We start from the raw sequence: 25,680 nt of genomic DNA, 5'->3' as shown, positions 1-25,680 counted from the left end.
TCTACTTGCTTGTCCCTGTGATCAATGTGCTCAAACAATCTTAACTAAGGAATTTCATAGTTTTACCGGCCATATAAATTGCAGCAAATATTCGCTTATCAATTAAATGAGCAAGCATCATGTCACATGTGCACACACAGGCAAACATGAGCAGATCTCACTCAATGACCGTGCCCCTACTGTAGCAACATTGCAATGAGAGGGGAGAAAATGCTATGACCTCTTCATTCAATGCGTTTCTACTACATATGCGCAAGGACTGCAGATATGCGCGGCTGTGCACTGTCAGTGTATGCACCGCCACGGCTTCACACCCTTGATAATGTTACCGTGCTGACTTAGCTAAAGAACACGTGCTGAGGTTTATCGGCCATACACCACAATAACTGAAAAAGTGTAAATATTCGAAAGATGCCTTTGCATACACTGGGGCATGATTTGTGCAGCATTTCAGCAGGTAGCATGTGCTATGAACAGTTGCTGCTTATATTAATGTAAGGAATGAACAATGTTGAGAAGATAGTACAAAGACAATACACATGCCAAACTGCAAAAATCAAATCAGCCACGTATAGACACAACGAGGGCTTCCCACCAATGCTGGCGCATAGACTGCAATTTGCAGTTGTACCACTAGGATTGACATACATACCAATCACAGTTTGGACACGAACAGGGTCCAAGGCCTCCTTAAGTGGTTGGTTGAGGTGTAGGTTGCTTTTTCCGCCCAGGAGTGTTTTGCCCCTTACTTCTTCTGCCGTGAATACATTTCGCAAAAGAGCCCTGGCAAATTTGCCAAGGCCACTTTCACAAGCTCCGCAAAGTTTGTCGAGGGTGCCTTGCTCGACGCTTACGCCATGCCCAATGTCTATCTGGGAACATAAAAATAATCATTTGGGAGCTGTATAGCCCATTAACTTTTGCAGAGTAAGAGATTTAGAATTTGCTGGTAATGACATGTCTAATAAATTAAATTGTGCTGTTTTACGTGCCAAAACCACGATCTGATTATGAGGCATGCTGTAGCAGGGGACTCCTGAATAATCTGGACCACCTAGGGTTCTTTAACGTGCACCTAAATCTAAGTACACGGGTGCTTTTGTATTTCATCCCCATCGAAATGCGGTAGCTGTCGCCGGGATTTGATCCCGCGACCTCGTGCTTAGCAGCCCAACACCATAACCACTAAGCAACCACAGCGGGTGACATATCTAGGAACAAATAGCAAAGCTTAAAGGAGAAAAACAATGTGATAATCTGCAGCAGTTACTGGCATGACTTCCAGCAGCAAGTTGTTTTCATCCAGAATCATTTTGCTTTATCATTTCTACACTTAAATAAAAAAAATACAAATAACTTTCCCTATGCTTTTCTTGGCTTATCTGTTGGTTTCACATGACTGTGTTTAACAAAATCAGGCCCCTCAGTGCTCTTTGCCGTTAATTTCATAGTGAAGGTCTTGAATCAGGCAGGTTTGATGTCTTCAAGTAGCACACAAGTTTATTGGTCAGCTGCCTACTCATAAAGATCATGTACTATGCGTCGCCATTGGCCAAAAGGATGGTCCACATCCAATGTATTGGCCTGAGTAGCACTGGCTAACACTCCGAGGGTTACACATACATAAATACGCAAGAATCTACTAGCACGATTGGTAGTGCAGAGGTTGGAGGTTCGGCTCCCACCGGAGGCCAGTTTGGTTCTTCTGGCACTTTCATACCCATTTATCATTTCTATAATAATATTTGGGGTTTAACGTGCCAAAACCACTTTCTGATTATGAGGCACGCCGTAGTGGAGGTCTCCGGAAATTTTGACCACCTGGGGTTCTTTAACGTGCACCTAAATCTAAGCACACGGGTGTTTTCGCATTTCGCCCCCATCGAAATGCGGCCGCCGTGTCCGGGATTCGATCCCGCGACCTCGTGCTCAGCAGCCCAACACCATAGCCACTGAGCAACCACGGCGGGTCCATTTATCATTTCTACAAACAGCATAAAGGCAGGGGAAAAGCTCAAGTGCATAATACTCTGATGACCACCATAAACCTCAATATCGGGTCACTTTTTTTTTCTCATGGAACACCAAAATGACATGTATCAAGTGAAACTGTGCAGTCTCATGACATTAAAGTTACTGTCTGGTGATCGTGTAAGTTATCAGTGGCTTAAAAAGGTTTGAACTCCAGCTCATTGCCACAAATTCATCAAACAGTGCTAAAAAACACGGATGAGAAAGGAAGACAGGATGAGTGCTTTTTGGCAATAGTAAGTATAGATTCAGAGATGGATGCTACACAGCACATATTATACTAGGACTATACGTGATGTTTCTAGCCAGAAAGAAAAGTGCATAATTACAGTGAAGACAGTGACAAGTTTTCTCAGGGATCAATCCTAATGTGTGCTTTCACAGACACAATTGATCATGAAAAATGCAGCCTAGCAATGAGAGGTCATCCTGTTCCCTCAATTTTAAATAAACAGCAATTGCTGATGATGCACTGCTATACCGATGTGCATGTTCTTGCCTTCAACACAACTTGAAGAGACTTGGTGCTTGTAAAGAACAAGTTTGAGGACAGGGCAAAAATTCATTTTTCTGACAGTATCATTTCATGCATTTATGACGTTAGCTAAGACAGAGGATGCAATAGATATATGTACCTTTGGGCAAGCAACAACGGCTCCGGCCGTCTGGTCGGCTTGGTTCTCCACTTTTCCAAGAACTCTTTTTAGTCTTTTCACTAATGTGGCAGCCTCTGCAAAATAAATTGGTTACAAAATTATGGAAGCAATCACTTATGGTTCTTTAGTGTATCACAACAGACAGGTGCTTTTGGTTTCGCCACAGTCAAAATGCAGCCACTGGGGCATGGCAGCATGTGAAATAAAATTGGAAATGGATAAAATGGATATGGATGGATATGGATGGATATGGATATGGATGGATGGATGGATATGGAATGGATGGAAATGGATAAGTGCACAAGTTACCTAGAATGAACAAGCGACCACTTGCTACTTTGTTCATTTTATGGTGCTTTCTGCTGTCCCTTTCCAAGTCTTCGCGCGAGTGGATGCATGCACATTTATTGCTTTTCTCTCATCCTTTGATCTCGTTATATATTGAGCCTGTAGTACTAAACACGAGCGTTACTGCGCCATAAGTAGAGGGTAGTGCAAACAGATTTTATGTTGATTCTTTCAGTGCTGGGATGGTAGGAGCCACTTAAGTCAAGCAGAGCTGCTAATTATATCTATTTACCAGCACATCGCTGTCTACTAATCGCCGGCTCGTCATCCTTACACAGTACTGGGCAGCATATTCACACCAACTTGTTTGATATTTAGGAGAATATAATGCAATATTATTTTTGTTAATTTTTACATTCTGCCCAATTCTAACTAGTTTGGCACAGGTAGTCAGGTAGCAAACACGCCGGTATCAATGCAGTGCCCAATGCTGTGTAAGGGCACCAACTAGGAAATTAGCAGACAGTGACATGCGGGTAAACACATATAATCTAGCAGCTCTGCTTGACTGAAGAGGGTCATAACCACCCTAGCAATGAAGCATCACCTTGGACTAACCTCTCTTTATTGCTAGAGGAGTGCCTGTATCCATGCACTCTGTCTTTGGTGCCAAGAGGCTTCTTGAAGTGATGAGATGTATTGTAAATTTCGAGACCGGTTGAAGAGCACTTGGAAATTCTTTTTTCACCATTTAAACAAAAAATTATTCTATTAAAGCTTTTCAGTTTATTAACAATGTAATGAGCTATCACATGAGGCAGTGTTTTGCATAATTTTTGGCCCATTCATTCTTAAATTCGCAGACCGTTACAGCTCTCTTGAGTGGTCGTCACCTGTGTGCACTGTTGTACCATATTTCATCCAAGCCTATTTTTTTTGCACTGTACAGATCCTGGCCACTTGGCTGATGCAAGCTTTAAGCTTTTGGAGGAAAAAATACCAAATACACACCATTTTAATGCCTTTTGATGGCTTATAAAAATTCTATAAACCAAAGATAATCAGCGAATGCATTATGGTGTAAAGCTTCTTTCTCTTCACTATCCTGAAAAATTTTGGTGGGCTCTCACAACAAAGAAAAAGTGCTCTTGCCAGCGCCCAAATAAAATTATGGGGTTTTACGTGCGAAAATCACTTTCTGATTATGAGGGACGCCGTAGTGGAGGATTCTGGAAATCTCGACCACCTGGGGTTCTTTAACGTGCACCTATATCTAAGCACACGGGTGTTTTCGCATTTTGCCCCCATCGAAATGCGGCCGCCGTGGCCGGGATTCGATCCTGCGACCTCGTGCTCAGCAGCTTAATAGCAACTGAGCAACCACGGCCGGTTTGCCAGCGCCTTTTATGATATATAGTTTGGCAGTTTAGGACCAAATTCACATGGTAATAACGGAAGTAAAAACCTTTTCGTTGAAAAACATGTTTCATGAAATTCATTTTTTCCTATTTTGAAGGGTCTCCAACTTCTTTAAAAGCGATGGCAAGTGGTTAAGCACCAAGGTTAGGACAGCTGCCATGGGGTGACTGTATACACTGTAAGAAAAGTTTACACCCTTTGGAGTGCCCCTTCTGCCACATAATAATAATCATCATCTGCCTTGATGTGTTTCCTTCCTTTAACGCTGCGAGCCCGGTACTTTCCAGTAACAAACGGCATGCGTGTTATCAGCATGATAGCATTCCCGACAGGAAAGTAGCGGGCGCGGCGTTTACAAAAAAGGAAGAAAGGTATCAAGGCAGATGACGATTATTGTTGTGTGGCAGAAGGGGCACTCCGAAGGGTGTAAGCTTTTCTTACAGTGTATACAGTCACCCCATGGCAGCTGTCCCAACCTTGGTGCTTGACCACTTGCCATTGCTTTTAAAGAAGTTGGGGACCCTTCAAAATAAGAAAAAAATCAATTTCATGACACATGTTGTTGTGTGGCAGAAGGGGCACTCCAAAGGGTGTAATGTTATGGCAACATATGTTGAAAGGCTTTTTACCAGAAATGTAATCATGCTCTTCTGCCACCCGCTTTAGCCCCTCCACTTTATCTTTTAATTCTTTGTTCTCTACTTGCAGTGCCTTTATTTGAACAGCGCAGGTGCTGCATGGGTCGATCTGAAATTAAGAAACAGCATCTATTTTTTAAAGACAGAAGGAACAATTGGTTTAGCGGCAGCACGCACACAAAAATTATCTGCGGGCAGTGCATTTTCACAGAATTTCTTTGAAGTTATCCACATGAAACCTTTTGCAAACACCACTTAATTCAATATTGCCAATGGTAGTTGACAAATTACTGAAGCACCATGAAATCAGGCCTTTGGCAATACCAGTTATTCGGTTGCTTGATTCACAAGTTGTTCAAAGCCTAAAACTGGAAAACCAGTGATTGGTTAGCCTGCATGGTTGTTTGATGAATAATATGTCAATGTTTGGATGTCCCAATTTTTTTTTTGTTTACTCCACACCGTTTCAATGGCAACCAACCATTTCAAACAGTTTCAATGGCAACCTTACTTATTATTTAAATATCTAAAGAAAAAGACAATGATCCCTTGCTTATGCTGTGTCAGGTCCTGTACATACTTGAGCGAATTTTATTTGTACAAGGATTGATCCGGAAATAAGATTCCCAAAGAGCTCCAGCCACACAGGAAGGTGCGAGGCGAAATCCGGTCACACTGATGCGTGCGGCTGTTCCCCCACTCTCGATTCCCCCCAGCCGCGCTTCGCTGCACCGCTCATTCTTGGCTCAGCAGCCGTACGATATGGAGGTTCCCATTGTTGATCCCGCCAAGTGCGAGATTCATTCCATAATTCGCTTTTTGCACGCCAAAGGAACTCCACCCATGGATATTCATTGTCAGTTGACAGAGGTGTATGGTGACAAGTGTATGTCCAAACACATCTGCAAGTGGTGCAGGCAGTTTAGTGCCGGTCAGAAAGAAGTCCGCGATGAAGAACGGAATCGGAAGACCGTCAGTTTCGAAGGTGTTTATTGAGATGGTCCAACCCGAAGTGCTTCAAAACAGGAGGATCACCGTCCGTGAACTTCTTGCTCAGATTCCTGGGAGTTCTTATGGTACAGTGGAAAAAGCTTTGACTGAGAAATTGGGGTATCGCGAGTGTTGTGCTCGATGGGTACCGTGGCTATTGACATGAGAGCGCAAGGAGAAACCCCTTGACTGTACTCGCCAATTTCTTCAAAAGTGTCAAGATAAGGAAGGGTGGTTGGACTCCATTTTTACAGGAGACAAAATGTGGGTGCTTCATTTCGCTCCCGAAATGAAACAAAAATCCAAATAGTGGTGTCATCCAGTCACCAGTCGCAAAAAAGTTCAAACAAACTCCTTCTGCTGGCAAAGTCAAGGCCAGTGTTTTTTGGAATCGTAAGGGGATAGTGCTGAACAATTTCATGGAACGTGGGACAACAATCAACTCAGACACTTATTGTACAACACTAAGAAGACTAGGGTAAGCTATCCAGAACTGCCGGCGAGGACGACTGGCAGCCGGTGCAATGCTGCATCACGGCAACACCCCACCTCACGTCTCCCGCCAAACCCAGGAACTTTTGACAAACTTTGGGTTGACTGTCATGCCCCCCCCCACCATACAGTTCAGGCCTCACGCCTAGTGATTATCACTTGTCCCCTAAGTTAAAGGCACATTTGAGTAGCCAATGCTTCCGGAGCGATGATGAAGTCAAAGAGGTGAAACGCTTCTTTAACGGGTTGGTGGCCGAGTTCTACGACATTGGGATATAGAAATTAGACCAGTCTACAAAAATGCATAGAAAAACATGGCGATTAAAATAGAGCAAGGTTTGATCTTTCCAATGATGTAAATTTCTATGAGAATGAACAATGTTGTCCATTTCTAAAATTGATGGGAACCTTACTCCTGGATCAACCTTGTATTTACTTATACAGAAAGAAGTGACGAGTATGGCCGGTATTTTGTAACGACGTCTTTTCTCGATGCCAATGTCTTTAGTGCTTTTTGCGTTTATGAGTGGCCTCTTTCAATGCTCCGCCCGGTACATAGCCTCGCTTGACCACTCACAAAGGCAAAAAGCACTGAAAAGCAATGTCATCGGGAAATGGTATGGAGGAAGGAAAGTGTGGGGAAGCGCTGGCCAACACAGTCTGTGTTGGGGGAAGTATGGCAGAAATCGCATGCTGTTTTTCGCAATGCAGCAATGAGAATGGTACCCAAACGTAAACATTGCCATAGCAACCATGCTCCTGAAGCTCTTGCTGCTGCTCTAGGCCTCTGAAAAGAGAGATAAGTTTTTTTCTACCTGTGTCTTTCTCGCAACACATTATGCTCACGAGACAAGCTGACCTCGGAGCGAGGTGTGTAAGCTTGAAAATGTTTTGGGTCAGTGAGTGCAAGTGTCAGTCAGCAACAGACACACTCAAGTAATCAAAGTGCAGGTCTTCATCATCTTCTTCAATGGGCCACGGAAGAGCACAGGATCGCGACGGCTTTACTAAAACTTTTACAAAAGTTTCATAGGCTTTGTTCTGATGCATGTCAGCACACACACTTCTGGCAGCTCGTAGCAATGAAAGTTCAAAGCTTGTGCCTAACTGATCCGGCGAGCTGATTGGAGGCACAAAGGGAGATGGCACACAAACATGGCTGCATTTCCGGCTTCAAAAATGTGACGTCAAGGCCTCTTCTATTTTGGTTTTTTCCTCCATGGGAAAAGGCATTGCTACAAAAACCGGCCCGTGCTTGTCTTGACTAAATAAGTCTGGTTAAGTACCAACCTAGCTTACATAATGAGCTTATTCGCAACCAGTCATAAATGAGGATCAGTTTTTTGAAATTTACAAACATCTTTTTTGGTAATAGTGTAAAGAACAGCCAGCTATGTCATCTAACCTTTCAATCTCCCTCCTGTACTATATACACAGGTTGTCCCACATAACTTGAGCCAAAGTTTTAAAAATGAAAGGCACTCTGGACGCGAGTTTAGCCGAATGTATAATGTTGGCACTGGCCTAGACTTAGTCAGGATATTTTTAATTTTCTCCTGAACTGACGGATTAGTTATGTTTAATCAATCAACTTTTTAAGTATTGGCTGCAGACCCCAAGTGTGATATGCAAAGTTGTAGAGCACCTTGAGAAACCTCTCAATAAATTGTTTCCAACACTATATATCTCATGTGCTCCTTTTTCCGCGTTCCAATGAAAGCCCGCGAAATATGAAAAAATACCATGTGACGGGGCACTTGCGCACTGTTATTAGGCTGATCTAAAGTGAGCAATGGATGAACAAGGTCGGCTGCAGCGAGGCTGACCCGCAACAGGGCGTTATGCCTGGTGTGGGTATCTGGTAATGCGGCTCTTATCGCAGGATTGTGCAAATGCATGCTGCAGAAGCAATAAAGCATCTAAAGCCACGAAAAAGAAAAGATGAAAGCAGCATTTTGATCCTACTTGAAAGAAGGAAAGGGCGAAATGCGTGGGAACGAAGGAAGGTCATGACAGCTGCTACAATTTTGCCTTTGCACACAAATGACCTTGCAGTAGTCTTCAAATTGAATTAAGATGCCACAACTTTAAACCTTAGGGCTGGAATAACAGCGGATAAATCACACGAGGACAAAACTAATGGTAATAAAGCCTTGTCTATATTCAAGGAAGATTATGCATGTGTTCTTCATATGCTGACTCTTTTCGCACTGGCCCCGTCTGCTCTCCTTTTCACACTTACTGTCTACCAGACGTTCTTTTTTGATCTCGCACCCCGCACATTGCTTCGTGGTCGCAGCATTGGATGGCCGCGTCTGGCTTCACTTGTGCACTGTGAACGGCTCGTCAGTCCCTAAGAGAGCACCCGCAGGCTGTTCCAGTTTACCGGATGTAGAGCATACCTTATGTATCTCGTGTGAACCAATTTTAGTGAACTTCAATACATCCGGTGCTACACGGGCGCCCGTATACCTGCGTGTTCTCGACAGCAATGCTATTTGGCTGTGACCAATATTCAGCAGCAGATATGGCTTACTCCAATGAGAAAAGAGCGTATATAATTTTGGTTCTAGGTGCGCCAAGTGGACATAGAAGGCGCGCAGCTGAGTTATTTCAATACTGGCATCCAGGTAAGCGTCCGTGATCAATGACGATTGTGCGTGCATATGAAACGCTGAGACAGACTGGGAATTTTATGAAGAAATCCTGGGTGAGGACACAGAGAAAGATATTGTGTCAAAGTTTTCTTCAGACCCACATACAAGTGTTCGTAGTGTGGATGCTGAAGCTGCAGTGTCAAATTCAGTGTGGAGAGTACCGTATTTACACGATTGTAAGTCGACCACATTTTTTTAAATTTGAAAACCTGAAGGAGGGGGCTCGATTTACAACCGAAACCAAAACATGGCACCGCCAGAAAAGCGAGACGAATGGGAGCTACAACGTAGTTACAAGTTTATGTTTGCTCTATGATCCTACCTGTAGCTTTTCGCTATCCCACGTGTTTGTTCGCTTTTCGGAAGAATTTGGCAACATTTTTGAGTTTTATAGTACACACAACCAATGCCTCCTTTACTAGATGCCCTCCGCGTTGCTCGCTTTCCAATTGTAGCGGCGGTTCCCTTAGTTCAGCATAAATTCCATGAGGCGGCGCTCCTTGCCTTTTCAACTTCCAGCGGATGTGGCAGCGGCAGCTGAATGCTTCCACCGGCGCGTTATATGCGCAGGCGTCTGTTAGTGAGCGTTATCGCGGGCCTTCGAGAAGGTGAGAGATGCCATGGTAATCTCAGAGGCCGCAGCACGTGATCTAAATTGCAGGCATTCGCCATGGGAGGTGTTCGTTGCCTTTTCGCGGAGACGAGAAAAGGGAGAGGACACGGAAATGAGTTTACCGGACAATGCGGCAGGCATCTAGTAAAGGAGGCATTGACACAACGCTCATGGGGTGTGTCGATAGTGGATGGAAGCGCCACTGTAACATTCGCGGCGGCACTCTCAGAACGGCGGAGCTTGCGGGGAGTATTGGTAGTTCATGGAAGAGCAGACACCGCTCGCGGGTTTCTCTTTCCCCGTTGCACTTAGCCTTCTCTATAGTTTGACGAAAGGCATTTGTTTGACGCGTTCCATTTGACTGCCGGCTACGTACTACTTCTATGCTCCTCAGTCGTCACGAGTGCTCCAGGCCGATTAATCATTTGGCACTCGTTCACAGCAGCGTTCAAGAAGGCTGCGATCCTTTACGCTGAAGAAACAAATCGCTGCTCAGCGAGCCTCAAGTTCGATCTTTCTGAATGGGTGGTGCAAGAGTGGCGACTGCAACGAAAGGAAGTTTTCACCTGTGATGGCAAGTGAGGAATTTCCCACGTGCCGAAGTCTGGACACTTTCCGGAGCTGTAGGCCAAGCTTGCGGCGTACGTCGCTGAAATGCGTGATCGGTCCCTGCCGCTGAAGTGCGACATGGTCATGAAACAAGCCCGAATTAAACATAACTAATCCGTTAGCTATGGGGAAAGTAAATAGGTGAGTCTATCTAGGCCAGTGCCAACATTATGCATTCTGTTCAACTCGCGTCCAAAAACCTTTCATTTTTAAAACTTTGCCTCAAGTTATGTGGAACAACCTGTGTTTGTGTGTGTGTGTGTGTGTGTGCGCGTGCGTGTGTGCGTGCGTGTGTGTGTGTGTGTGTGTTTGTGTGTGTGTGTGTGTGTTTCATTTTTTTAGACTTCGAGAAAGCATTTCATAAAGTTCCTCATGAACGCCTGTTTCTAAAACTTTCGTGCGTTAACTTTGATTATTTTGTTTTTGAATGGATTTGTGACTTCCCAACTAACGGCCAGCAATTCGTGCATGCCAACAATCAGTCTTCTGCCAACTGTCCTGTCATCTCAGGCGTGCCTCGAGGCACAGTCCTAGGCCCACTATTACTCCTAACATATATCAACGATTTACTGAGTAATATTTCTTCTAACATCAGACTTCTCGCAGACAACTGCGCACTATATCATCACGTAAACAACCTGTCTGACATTCACTCACTTCAGTCTGACCTACATCAGATCAAAATCTGTTGCGACAAGTGGCTCCTATGTCACTAAACACAAATAAAACATCACTGCTCTTTTCATTGCGAGGAATATTACCCACCGCCGAATTATCGGTTCCATAACTCTGCGATTTCATGTGTAAGTGCCTACATGTACCTAGGTGTTAATTTGTTGTCAGATTTAACATGGTGCCTTCACATAACGCACATTACTAATGAAGCTAACCACGTTCTTGGTTGTTTATGTCATAACCTTTATCTGGCATGCTCTTCTGTCCGACGTCTCGGCTATCAGACCAAAATTTCAATACACATGCGCTGTTTGGGGTCTTCACCAATGTTACCTTAATAAAATGCCACAATCTGTACAGAACCGTGCAGCCCGATTCATCTTCTCAGAATACTCGTATCATTCTAGTGTCACCGAACTAAAATGTCGTGCAAACCTTGGAAGTTTTTCAGCACGCCACAGAATTAGACATCTGTGCCTATTGTTCAAGTTTTATCACACGTCACCCTGTACTCCTGCCATCAAGCCAACCCATCGTCATTCAGATCGCACCAATCATCAAACAGCTGTATACCCACCATCCGCTCGAACTACTGCGCGTCTTTCTTCATTGTTTGTCAAAACATAGCAAGACCGCAATGACCTTCCCTCTGGTGTAGCGCTCCTCTCCAGTAGCACTGACTTCAAGAAAGCGATCGAAAAATTGTATAACACTTGACGCATTTGTACATAGCCCACCCCTCATGTAAAAACCCTTAACTGGGGCCTTTGAGGAATTGTAAATAAATAAGCTATTCAATAAGAAGTTATTCAACAAGCGTAAGACAGCTGACATAAGGAAGTATAATATGGATAGAATTGAACATGCTCTTAGGAATGGAGGAAGCCTAAAAACAGTGAAGAAGAAACTAGGAATTGGCAAGAATCAGATGTATGCGTTAAGAGACAAAGCCGGCAATATCGTTACTAATATGGATGAGATAGTTCAAGTGGCTGAGGAGTTCTATAGAGATTTATACGGTACCAGTGGCACCCACGACGATAATGGAAGAGAAAATAGTCTAGACGAAATCGAAATCCCAAAGGTAACGCCGGAAGAAGTAAAGAAAGCCTTAGGAGATATGCAAAGGGGGAAGGCAGCTTGGGAGGATCAGGTAACAGCAGATTTGTTGAAGGATGGTGGACAGATTGTTCTAGAGAAACTGGCCACCCTGTATACGCAATGCCTCATGACCTCGAGCGTACCGGAATCGTGGAAGAACGCTAACATAATCCTAATCCATAAGAAAGGGGACGCCAAAGACTTGAAAAATTATAGACCGATCAGCTTACTGTCCGTTGCCTACAAAGTATTTACTAAGGTAATTGCAGATAAAATCATGAACACCTTAGACTTCTGTCAACCAAAGGACCAGGCAGGATTCCGTAAAGGCTATTCAACAATAGACCATATTCACACTATCAATCAAGTGATAGAAATGTGCAGAATATAACCAACCCTTATATATAGCTTTTATTGATTACGAGAAAGCGTTTGATTCAGTCGAAACCTCACCAGTCATGGAGGCATTACGGAATCAGGGTGTAGATGAGCCGTATGTAAAAATACTGGAATATATCTATAGCGGCTCCACAGCCACCGTAGTCCTCCATAAAGCAAGCAACAAAATCCCAATAAAGAAAGGCGTCAGGCAGGGAGATACGATATCTCCAATGCTATTCACAGCGTGTTTACAGGAGGTATTCAGAGACCTGGATTGGGAAGAATCGGGGATAAAAGTTAATGGAGAATACCTTAGTAACTTGCGATTCACTGATGATATTGCCTTGCTTAGTAACTCAGGGGACCAATTGCAATGCATGCTCACTGACCTGGAGAGGCAAAGCAGAAGAGTGGGTCTAAAAATTAATCTGCAGAAAAGTAAATAATGCTTAACAGTCTCGGGAGAGAACAGCAATTTACAATAGGGAGCGAGGCACTGGAAGTCGTAAGGGAATACATCTACTTAGGGCAGGTAGTGACGGCGGATCCGGATCATGAGACGGAAATAATCAGAAGAATAAGAGTGGGCTGGGGTGCGTTGGGCAGGCATTCCCAAATCATGAACAGCAGGTTGCCATTATCCCTCAAGAGAAAAGTATATAATAGCTGTGTCTTACCAGTACTCAACTACGGGGCACAAACCTGGAGTCTTACGAAAAGGGTTCCACTCAAATTGAGGACGACACAACGAGCTATGGAAAGATGAATGATAGGTGTAACGTTAAGGGATAAGAAAAGAGCAGATTGGGTGAGGGAACGCGAGTTAATGACATCTTAGTTGAAATCAAGAAAAAGAAATGGGCATGGGCAGGACATGTAATGAGGAGGGAAGATAACCGATGGTCATTAAGGGTTACGGACTGGATCCCAAGGGAAGGGAAGCGTAGCAGGGGGCGGCAGAAAGTTAGGTGGGCGGATGAGATTAAGAAGTTTGCAGGCACGGCATGGCCACAATTGGTACATGACCGGGGTTGTTCGAGAAGCATGGGAGAGGCCTTTGCCCTGCAGTGGGCGCAACCAGGCTGATGATGATGATGATGATGAAATAAATAAACAAATAATGTAATATATATAAATTCTTTTTAATAAATGCACGACAATCTACCTGTTAAGCAACATCAAAGCAAAGGAAAGATGCAGCCCGAGGTATGAATGCCTTACAGTGTGGCAGCAGCATGTTAATGCTGTGGATGAGAAAAATGGCTCTGCAATGTAGTAAGATTATTTAGGCCTGGGCATATTGCAGGGCTTACCGAAGAGTGACACACTAAGCTATGTCACTACTGCTGCAATGATTCTCGGATATCTGCACAGCATTACTACAGTAAGCCACCGACAAACTTAAGGACAACTTTGGTGGCTCAATGGTTAACCAGAAACATCCAAGAGATCCTTAAAGTTTTTTTTTAATTTTCTAAGCTGTTTTGACTATGCTTTACAAGTTTCTTCAGCAAGTTAGTAAAGTTTTATGGCACACTGAATGGGTGTTAGGATGTAGATGTCACTGTCGAAAAAAAAACTTGTAAGTACCCTTGAAGTACCAAGGAACACACAAAGCATAAGTGAAACATTTACAGTCCCATTTTTGGTCATCTAATAAACATTGAGTGTTATAGATTATGAATTGCTGAACTTTGACAACACACTTTTTGGAATAAACTGTTCACAATAACAAATGTGCTCAAATATCTGCCTAACCAGTTATTTCAACCAGATATCTGAATATTCTGTATTTTATAAAGCCAGATAACCAGTTTTCTAGGCTGAATTCACTACCCCCCAGTTTAGCCGGATGAAGCTTGACTTATGTTTACAAGCACCTCTAGAAACTGGAAGCTCAGACCATTGCAGCTTAGAGAGAGCCTAGACACACTCATTGCTGTTAAGGGGAATCTTCAGCACATGAGAAAGAAATGTCCATTATTTTTAGTTTGTGTACACAAGAGCTTTTCATGTGCAATGGGTTGCTCAAACACACTTTCGAGCCTATCTATGTTCAATGAGGTGCACAATTTTTCATCTTTTTGTTCTGATTCATACAAAATGGTCTATGAAACTTAACCAGATGCCATACGCACATTTTCTGTTGGCAATAACATGAATTACCACAGTTCTTGTGGTGTTGCTGGCCACAGCAAGATTTAGTGTGCCGGACGATTGGAGAGGACCAGCGCAGGAGGGGAAGCCCCACCAAACGTCGGTCCTTGCAGTCCAGCTCTGGCCTCCCCAAGACGTCATATGAGTGTGAACTATCTTGAGGGAAGCTATTGTGTGTTTTGTTATATTTATCTTATTACGCTGTGGCCAGCCTCCTAACTTAACACGTCATAACGAGCAACACAGTAGTAGTAGCAGTAGGAAAAAAAACAAAAAGAGCAACTACAAACAACGACAAAATTGTACGCGCAACGAATCTCAAGGAACATCTACACTCGTTTTCGGAACCTATTTAAACGTACCAAACTACCCCTAAGGACACAAGCGCTCAGCCAGGCGAGATCCCTCCCTGTAAGACCCAAGGTCTTACCTAACTGCAAAGTTTCAGAACACATCATAGCCCGAGCACCAAAAACCATTCCAAGGGAGGAGAATGTCTTGTACAGATCAAAGCAGCTCCGCAATGGAGCATACTTCGCAGACTTTTCACGTGTCTTATCCCTCAACACACCAACATTGGAGTCCCATACGACCGCCAAATCGATCACTAGCACTTCATCTGGAGTCTCAATAACTAAGTCGGGTTTCAATCTAGTTCCCTCTCGAGTCGTTAGATGTGGTTCCTCCTGAACCAAAACGCTCGGGTTCTTCTCTTTAACTAGACGGGCTACCTGCTTAGCTACGAAGTCGTGACGTTCTGTTCGTGGGAGGTTAACCGACTCACACTCCTGTAACATATGGAATGAAGTTTCAGGCTTCTCTTGACATCGACGGCATAGCCGTGACTTTGGATCACTACTTTGCTTGTTAGTTAGGGACTTTGTCGGATATAAGTTAGTCCTAAGGCGCAGATCCTTTAGACGGTCACCTTCCTTTAACAACTTGGAGTCATGGTACAACCAAGTGTTAGCTAGAGCCTGGTCGTGGTGCGCTAAAAGGTCCTTATTGGTGTATTTAGACTTTAATTCAGACCACCATTTCTGGGATCCTATATTTAGAGCTGTTTGAACCGCCTTAGGGGAAGTAATTCCTCAAGAGATTTGAAAAAAAATCAGCGATACGCTGAAAATTCTTGTCTAGGATACTATTAAAGAGATTGTCTACGAATGTGTCCCCTAGTCTAAGTAGGCGCGCGAGGCTCTTGTACTGGACCGCCTGAGCAACTTTCTGTAACGGAATGATACCCAACCCCCCATTCTTGGACGGAAGCCATGCATGCATGTTAGCAAAACCAGGAGGCAAGTGAAGAACTCTCTTAACCCATTTGCGGACAAGTCCATCCAGCCTGGAGGACTCTGAGGAAACCTCTAAAGTATTCGAAGCACTGTAAAGAAATGCTGGAACAACCAGCTGTCTCAAGCAGTGCACCTTCTGGAACGGCTTCAAGGATGCCTTCGCAAGGAGTTCGAGGGGTTTCATTGCCTTTTCAGAGTGAACTATAGGATTTTTATTGATGAAAATACTAAGACCTAGATACCTAATTGGCTCATCTCTGTCTTTCGTCTTAATGTCCTGTCCCAAGATAGACAGCGGTGGAATATTGTAGTTAAAGCCCTTACTAATGTGGTCAGGCCGCCAACCAAAGTACTGTGACTTTAAAGGAATTATGTGGAGATCAACATTTCTAAGAAAGGAAACTGTTTCGTCTATGAGAAGTTGGAGTCCTTCACGAGTGTCAGACATCAAAAGGAGGTCATCTGCAAACGCCATTGCAGACATTGAGCTTTCATGCAACGGAACACCCACACCTAACTCATTTCAGCGGTAGATTGAAGGATCAATTATACAATTGAACAGGAAAGGAGAAAGAGGGTCGCCTTGCTTAATACCTCTTCTCAATGGCACAGGGACATTATCTGAAATACCTCCACAAGTGTAAGTGGTGGTACAGTTCACATATAAATGTTCAACTATGTTAAGGATACGTGGAGGAACTTTACGAGCCTCTAGGGCACTGAAAATTGCCGAGTGAGACACCGAATCAAAAGCCTTGCGCAAGTCAAGACTTACTGAGAAAAAAGGCTTACGTTTAAGTTTGAGTAACCTCATTATACCATGCAAGACAAGCAAGTTCGAAGATGTACTGCAATCTTCGACAAAACCGGACTCATATTTATGGAAATGCTTAGTGGCACTCAGCCGACATAGATTGGCCTAAAATCGCCTGCACCACCCGGATTGGATTTCTTAGGGATGAATACTGTCCTACTTTGTTTCATTTCCAGTGGAACAAGACCAAAAGCTAGCCAGTTATTAAAAATGTGGCTTCAGATGCTAGGAGGTATCTTTAAAAGTTCAGAAGTTGGGACATTATCGGGCCCTGGAGAGGACTTTGAAGAAAGTAGTCTTATAGCGATAGCAACTTCTCCCTCCGTGAACAGAGATTCATCAACCTCAAGAGCGATTGACGATTCAAGTGGGGAAGAAAGTGGTGTAGAATAAGTGTTAAAAATTGGATCAAATTCTTTATGCAAGTCTGCCAGAGAACATGCAACCGAGGAATCACCTATTAGAAGGTGATCAGCCAGAACTTTGGGACCTAGGTGGTAAAGCCTTTGGTGCTCAACGTATCGCAGTCGCTTACGTTGACTTCTGTTTTGTGTGTGTGGAGTGTTAGGAGTGTAAGGGCTGTTCTTGTTTTTACTATTCATTTTCTGCTTAACTCCAAAAGTTTTATAGATGACACGGAGATCATCCATGGAAATAGGACCTGCTATTAGACGTGAGACGATAGCCTCATCTGTTATTCCAACCTCGCAGAGTGCGAGGCGCACTTCAGAAGCTGAGAGTTCAAGAGGAGGGGGAGTTACCTCGCCTGAAAAGGACGGAAGAGCAGGGGGTGGGACCACAGTTTCAGATTTCAATAGCTCAAGTATGTCTTGATATCGACTCGCACGCCGAACTTGTGAAATTGAGGAGACTGTTCGGCTACAGAATACTTCATGGAGTGCTTCAATAATCCTTTTATGAATACCTATGTTTATTTCACGTTTTGCCAAAGCTATTAACTCAGAGTCAGGTCATTTACAATGAGAGTAAGACGGACCATCAAGATGATGGACTTGCCCTAGGCCAGTGTGAGTAGCCTTAAGCCTGGATAGAATTTCTGAGTACCTGGATTGTTTGCGTATCTTCTCGACACTTTCCCTGGACCGGTAAGGAAACTTTGTTGCTAGGACATCTATCATGGAGTAAACTTCACCCAATCCCAACTCGGCATAAGCCAATGTTTCTAATTCAGCTAGGGTCCATTGACCACTAGTTAAGTTGACATACCGACTCGTCGAAAGACCAGACGCGGGCAACATCGTTTGGGCGTCTACAGCGCTAGAGGCAGGAACCGAGTCCTGCAGAGAGACGTCAGGACAACGCTCATGAGTACTGCAAGTTAAATCACCAAGGCTCTCGCCCTCGTCACGAGCCGTCAGAGAAGACGGGATGCCAACTGATACTGGACTATTATTTATTTGAGGTAGGTCAAATTCGTTGACCACCTCTTGTGAGGAATGTTCAGCAGCTTGAGACTGCAACTGTGAAAGAGCAGTTCGTTTGCATTTGGAAACATGCGAGAACATATATTTACTAGACGGTAGTTTCTTATGAAGACAATGAGGACATTGCCGTAGCAAATGGACATCATGCAAGGAGTAATGTTTTTCAAGCTTAACTCTCGAAGTCAAGCGAGAATTACAGATATGACATATGTAGACATCGATACTATAAGATACTGTAGGTTCAATTTGGAAGTTGTAGCCACCGTGGGAAACCAGTCACGTCACCCGGGGCAAAAAAAAAGGATATGCAACACAAGCCGAGGTACACAGTACGAGACAATTTCAAAGCCTATTATGTGGATAGTGGTATGTGAAGGTTGGTGGAGTAAAGGAAACCTAGCTCAAAAGTACCGACACTTTCAGCCCCCCAAGCTGCTTTGTCATAAAAACAGGCGCAGCAACCTTAAACCTAACCCTGTTTTGACACTGCTGGTACAGGAAACCGAAGCTAACACTGCTTTACTGGATCAGATGGTGCAGCAAACCGTAAAAATTATGCAGTCGTAATTTCAGACAACTTAAAGCGTGGCACAAGATCAAGTTGGATCCAGAGAAGATCCTGCTAGGAGCGAGCTCCCCTTCCTTGGCAAGCCAAGGGCGTGCTTTTGGGCGGGAGGCACGGACCCGCTTTAGGAGACGAACTCCCCTTCCCTGGCAAGCCAAGGGCGTGCTTTTTGGCGGGGGGGCACGATCCCGCTTTAGGAGACTAACACCCCTTCCCTGGTAAGCCAAGGGCGTGCTTTTACCGGAGAAGCACGAACCGTTCTCTGCACCACAGACCTGTCCTGCTTCGCTGTTCAGCCGGTGCAGTTAACCAAGAGCCCTGTACTGCTTCGCTTTGATCAGCTGGTGCAGTTTACCATAAGCTGAGACTGCTTTGCTGAATCAGCAGGTGCAGTAACCTCAAACCTAACCCTGTTTTGCGACTGCTGGTACAGGTAACCGAAGCTAAGCTGCTTTTACTAAGTCAGACGGCGCAGCTGTCTGTAAGCTAGCAAACGAGTGGTAGACTTTAGGGGAGTAGAGTGCAAAAGTTCCAGAGATTCGTTAAACGAAGCACGTGGCTTCAGCAAAATGCGGTCTGAGCCGCTGGCGACCAGAGGCCGCTTACGACAATGTAGGGAGGAGTCCGTGTTGATCCCGCGGGTGGAGGGTCTCTAAGGCTGGTAGCCGAAGGCCCTTTGTGCATAGAGAATCAACAAGTTACACCCGCGCGGCCATCTTGGGCCAATGAGACGCTACTTAGTTCACCAAGCTGACGCCTGGCTATCCAGGGGGCACCACGAGGAGGTGAGCGTCTCTGAAGCAGCCGAAAACTGAACCTGTGCTGCTTCGCCCCCCAGGTAATGCTGCAGTAGCCTCCGACACGAGACGTGCTCTCTTTTTTTCCAGTTGTGATCGGCGGCCTGTTAAAGAAATGGTAGATGCCATTATTTGAAGAACAAATGAAACCGAGATGCTCAATTTTTATTAGCCATATCACAAGAAGCCAACAAACAAAGAGACCATTTGGTAAGAGGATTGCATACGTAATGCAAGGTTGTGGGTTTGTATCCCATATGCAACCAGGTGATTCTTCATCCACTTTCATTTCCAATAATTTATCATTTGTTTAATTCATTTAATAAGTACAAGTAACTTCCCTTATGCTGTCTTTGTTCGTCGGCTTCTTATGATATGATTATTTAAAGTATTTCATAAATGCATGTAGATATTAGCTGCCCAAAGAAATGCACTAAGATAAAAAAATAACCAATGTCTTTCAACAATAGCGCAACCAAGTGTTTGTTGTTAAAGACACCTGTGCTAACAATAGTATTTCCATGTTATCAAATGAGCTAAAAAAAGAAATTTACTTAACCACACTTTCATAAAGTTTTGGTAACCGCTCTAGAGCACACACACACACAAATTCATGCATGCATGCACTCACAACAAATGCCAAAAAAGGACAACCACCCTGCCTTCCCTCTCTATCGCACAAAGGGGATCCCTTGTTTGGTGTGTGTATGCGTGAGTGCATGCACGTATGCGAGTCTTTTCGTTGCTCTGGAGCTGTTGCCATGCCTACCGAGGCAATCAGAATCAATGTCGTGTTGCGGCAGTTTTGCAGAGATGTTTAAATAAGATTGACGTCTAAGAAACTTTCTTATTTTCCCTAAAAGGCGTTCTGCAGGCCTAATATAGCTGATTAGTACATTTTCTTCCGGTCTTCATCAGCGGGAAATATATGCCGGACACGTCGCGAAGCTCGATCATCATATTGATGTCTTTCAAGGACTACCTACTGTCAACTTTTTCTTTGTGTGTGTCAGTGTGAAGGAGTCTATGTGGTAATGCGCAATTTGCATGTTCTTACCATAAGCAACAACTGTCTAAGGGATCACCATCATTAAGAGAGCACAAATTAACTCAACTGAAAGAATGTTATGCGTCGTTGAACTATCGACGCATTTGTGACTGGTGTTGCAGAAGTCGCGGTAGCCTTGCCGAAATATCGAGCAGAATGACTGATAGCCGGGCAAGCTAGCACGAATTTATGGCTAGGCTGTGCTACATCGCGTTGCTCCGGCATACGTATGAAAAATATCAAGGTCTCGCACAGAAACTGGTCGTGTCGATCATATTCGCTACGTTCTTTTTTCCCCGTATCTTAGCGATCGACCGATGGTACGTGCAGCACGCTACACCGGCAACCTTTACAGCGCATAAACTTTTCCGAGACAGGTTCCGTGCAACGTGGATGAATCCAGCAGGCCTTAAGTTGGGACAGCCGTAAAAAACACGAGATGTACTCACCGAAGGCAAGAAGTGCAGCCGGGGCCGGTGGCGCTCCTTCTTTCCAACTCACGCGTTGGACGCTTCCTCTTAACTGTTTAATCGACCCTTGCTGTGATAGCAGACGGAAGGCCACATCCGCGTCCGCCAAAGCATTCACGGGATACACGTCCCACTTCTGATCGTCAACCCACTTAACAAGGACGTGGGACATCTTTCACTCCAGCTGTCGCAGCAAACAAACGCTCGTGGAGAGTCCGGGAAACGACTAAGAAAGAAACGTGCAAAATGGCGACAAAAAATGCCAACAAAAGAGATGTTATCAGTGTTCCCTGCTAATTTTTTAGAGATGGCTAAGTTTGGCAGAAAATGATAAAACGTAACTCATGACAAAAACCTGAAACAAAACTTTAATAAATGTTAGCAGCCCTGTGAGTGACATACTATTGCATAATACTATAAAATTTTGTTTCCCGGACTTAACTCTTTGATGCACTGCTCTAACGTTACAATGTTGAGTCGTTGAGCGTCGAGGCAGGTGGCCGGCTAGCAACACTTTAGGTATTCTAGCGAGCAGGTACGCGCAGGGCACGTGGAAGTCGCTTCTGCAAGCTGTACTGCCCCGCATCCGCATTCGCCGTTCGCTGTTTTTACTCTGTGTTGCGCTCTATATTTTGCCGTATGGTAATCGTGAAAGCCCCGTAGGTGCTGTGCCTGCGCCGTTCGCGAATAATGCCGCCGAAAAGACAATTCGGAAAGTACTTGCCGGACCCGTCCATCGACGTTCCCATACGCTCAAAATAAAGTTTAAGAAACGTTCATCAATTGGTGCTTCGTCTGCCGCGTTGGACAGTGCACTAGGTTCTGCCAGTGAAAGCGAAGCTGACGCTGACGAAGGCCACATCGAACCGTTCGTTCCCTTCAACTGATGCTTCAATTGAAGATTACCGCCATCCATCGGAAAGCACGTGTGAAACCTCGTCGGCCTGTTCCTCTGAGAACAGCGATTCGGAATGTGACGCTGATCGGACCACGGCGAGCAGCATTTTCCGAGACGCTGTAAGGATGACTTGGTAAGCGTTGTGGTGGCAGGCGTCATTTCCAGATATTATTTTGTTGCTGTAACATCTGAGGTTATTTCCTGAAGCTTCTGCAGCGTAGTGACCAAGTGATATAGTAAAAATATTGATGTGATGGAATTAGACTTTTATTACATTAGTGTTCGCTGTTAAAATATAATGAAGTGGGGAGCATACCTATGCGATCATTGCTCGTAGCAGTTACGTCTCTCAATTAAGGACAAAACCACGCTGTTAAATTCATATTACTGATGTAAACGCAGTTTTGTCGATATGCTGCGCGACAAAACTAGGTGCTGGTAAAGTGGAGCTGAGGTAGGCATAGAGATTCAGAACAAGTAATGTGCCGATGAAATTTCCTAGGGTTTTTCTTCAGTGTTCAGGGGTTATCTTGGCGCCTGTTGTAATATATATACAGAAATAATGTGCGCGTGTGTGTGTTTTGATCGCGATCAAACCCGATTCAGATCGAATTTCTCGGTCTTGATTGGCTCCTTCGCACAAAATGCGCGAGAGAGCCAATCGCAGTGGAGAATTTCGATCCGGAACGGTCCTCATTGCGATCAGAAGTGTACGTGTGACGCCGGTATAATTTTGTCGTGTTCTGGCCAAAGCCTGCTTTTTTGTGTCATTTGCAATTGAAGTTCACAAGTCTTCCTTGAACATTTATTGTAACTTAATAGTGCTAATAGTTGCTGGATTGGGAAAAATCGGGGATAAACGTTAATGGAGAATACCTTAGTAACTTGCGATTCGCTGATGATATTGCCTTGCTTAGTAACTGAGGGGACCAATTGGAATGCGTGCTCACTGACCTGGACAGGCAACATACAAGGGTGGGTATAAAAATTAATCTGCAGAAAACTAATGTTTAACAGTTTCAGAAGGGAATAGCAGATTACGAGAGGTAGTGAGGCAGTGGAAGTGGTAAGGGAATACATCTACTTAGGGCAGGCAATGACCGCAGATCTGGATCATGAGAGTGAAAGAATCAGAAGAATAAAAATGGGCTGGGGTGCATTTGGCAGGCATTCTCAGATCATGAACAGCAGGTTGCCGTTATCCCTCAAGAGAAAAGTGTATAACATCTGTGTCTTACCAGTACTCACGTAAGAGGCACAAACCTGGAGGCTTACGAAAAGGGTTCTACTTAAATTGAGGACGACGCTATGAGCTTTGGAAAGAAAAATTATGGGTGTAACGTTAAGGGATAAGAAGAGAGCAGATTGGGTGAGAGAACAAACACGAGGTAATGACATCATAGTTGAAATCAAGAAAAATAAATGGGTATTGGCAGGGAATGTAATGAGCAGGGAACATAACCGATGGTCACTAAGGGTTATGGAAAGGAATTCAAGAGAAGGGAAGCATAGCAGGGAGTGACAGAAAGTCAGGTGGCTCGATGAGATTAAGAAATTTGCAGGGACAACATGGCCACAATGAGCACATGACCGGGGTAGTTGGAGAAATATGGGAGAAGCCTTTGCCATGCAGTGCGCATAGCCAGGCTGATGATGATGAATAGTGCTGCAAAAGTACATGTTAAAAATATCTGCTGTCCCAAAGCACACATTTCATGGCAAGACAGCGCTTGGTCTCACTGTGCTGCAAGTACCATGACAACTTTAAAGAGGTTTCTTTGGTGGCCATCTGATGTTCACCATGCAGAGTTAGCATCTGCATTATTTTGAGGCCGGTGGCAGTGTAAAGGGGGTAGTTTGAAATGGTGCATTAAAGTTGGTTGCCAGGTTAAGTAACAGGTTAGCCAGTATAAAGCGTGTGACAGAAAATTACTCATGAAGCCCTTGTCATGGCAGGATTTTCTGTACAAATTTTTGTGTAGGCAACAAAACAGGCATCTACAAGTGTATGATTGTACTGTTGTACTTTTTCTAACACAACCAATGTTTACTACCGTTCCTCTCTGCTTAGGATGAAGACCTATTCTTTGGAGCAAAGCTTACGAAAGCTGAAAGCCTCCTCATGGTCATGGCCCACAGCTTGCGTCATGGCTGCTCAAAAGAAGCCACCGAGAGCCTACTCCAGCTTCTTAGTGCTCACTTGCCAAAAGGTGTCGCATACCCATCATCAAAGTATACTTTTTTTCGACACTTTGCTGGAGCCGAAAGACAGTATGTTAAGCACTTCTACTGTAGTGTGTGCTCTGCGTATATTGGTGAACTACCAGAATTACCAGGAAATGATGTGGTCTGCAGTCAGTGCAGTATGAACCATGCAAGTGGCAGCTTACTAAAAAGCTCGTCATTTTTTTTTGTAATGGACCTGAAGGGCCAAATTCAAGATGTGCTAGAGTCAGGAAAGCTGCAGTGCAGTAGAACAGGCACTTCCTTTGATGTGTGCGACATCACAAAACGCTATGAGTACAACAAGTTGCCTGTGACATCAAATGACGTTGCACTGACATTTAATACTGACGGTGTGCCCCTCTTTGAAAGCTCTAATGCGAGCATGTGGCCTCTTCTTTTGATGGTTAATGAACTTCCATACAAAGAACGTGTGCAAAGTCTTTTGTTGGCTGGGCTGTGGTTTGGCACAGGGAAACCATCAATGAACACCTTTTTAATACCGTTTGTGAAAACAATGAACGAACTATCATCCACTGGAGTTGTTTGGAGGGACAGAAGTGGTACATTGCACACGTCAAAGGCATTTCCTGGCCCCTGTACAGTAGATAGTGTTGCCAGATGTGAACTAACTAGCATGACACAGTTCAACGGTGCTTATGGTTGTGCATGGTGTGAGGACTCTGGGCAGGTTGTTCCAAAAGGAAATGGGTTTTGTCGTCTATTTCCGCCAAGTGCTTCTACAAACAAGCTCAGAACGCATGAGTCATTTTTGCACCATGCTCGTAAGGCCAAGGCCATGCAGGCCCCTAGTTGTGGCATCAAAGGAGCAAGTGTGCTGATACTTCTTTCACATTTTTCATTTGGTGAGGGCTTTGTAGTGGACTACATACATGCCGTTTGTTCTGGTTTTGTTCGGGCAACAATGTTTATGTGGCTGAAGTCCACACAGTGCCGCCGATTTCATCTACAGCGACATCTTGCTGATGCAGACGAATGTCTTTTGAGCCTCACCCCCACATGGGAGCACTCGAGGCTGCCAAGGTCTTTAAAAGACATAAAGGAATGGAAGGCTGCCGATGGGAGGAATTGGCTGCTGTTTTATTCCCCAGTCGTATTAAATGCCGCATTCCAGAGAGACATTACAATCATTGGTTGAAATTTGTTGAGATCTTGCATTACCTTCTTGGCCCTTGCATCAGCGTCCAGCAGCTTGCCACAATTAGGAGAGAGATGACAAAATTTCTTCTTGAGTGCCAAGAATTGTACGGTATCGAGTACATGGCATATAATGCTCACCTCCTTGAGCATGTTGTCGACAGTGCCATAAACGGGGGTCCTTTGTGGGGTTACTCCCTTTTTCCATGTGAATCTATGAATGGTACAGTCGCCCAAATCTTTAACTGGTGTGCGGGAGC

This window comes from Dermacentor albipictus, chromosome 8 (genome assembly GCF_038994185.2).
Source record: "Dermacentor albipictus isolate Rhodes 1998 colony chromosome 8, USDA_Dalb.pri_finalv2, whole genome shotgun sequence".
Taxonomy (NCBI): domain Eukaryota; kingdom Metazoa; phylum Arthropoda; class Arachnida; order Ixodida; family Ixodidae; genus Dermacentor; species Dermacentor albipictus.
This window is presented reverse-complemented; position numbering follows the sequence as displayed.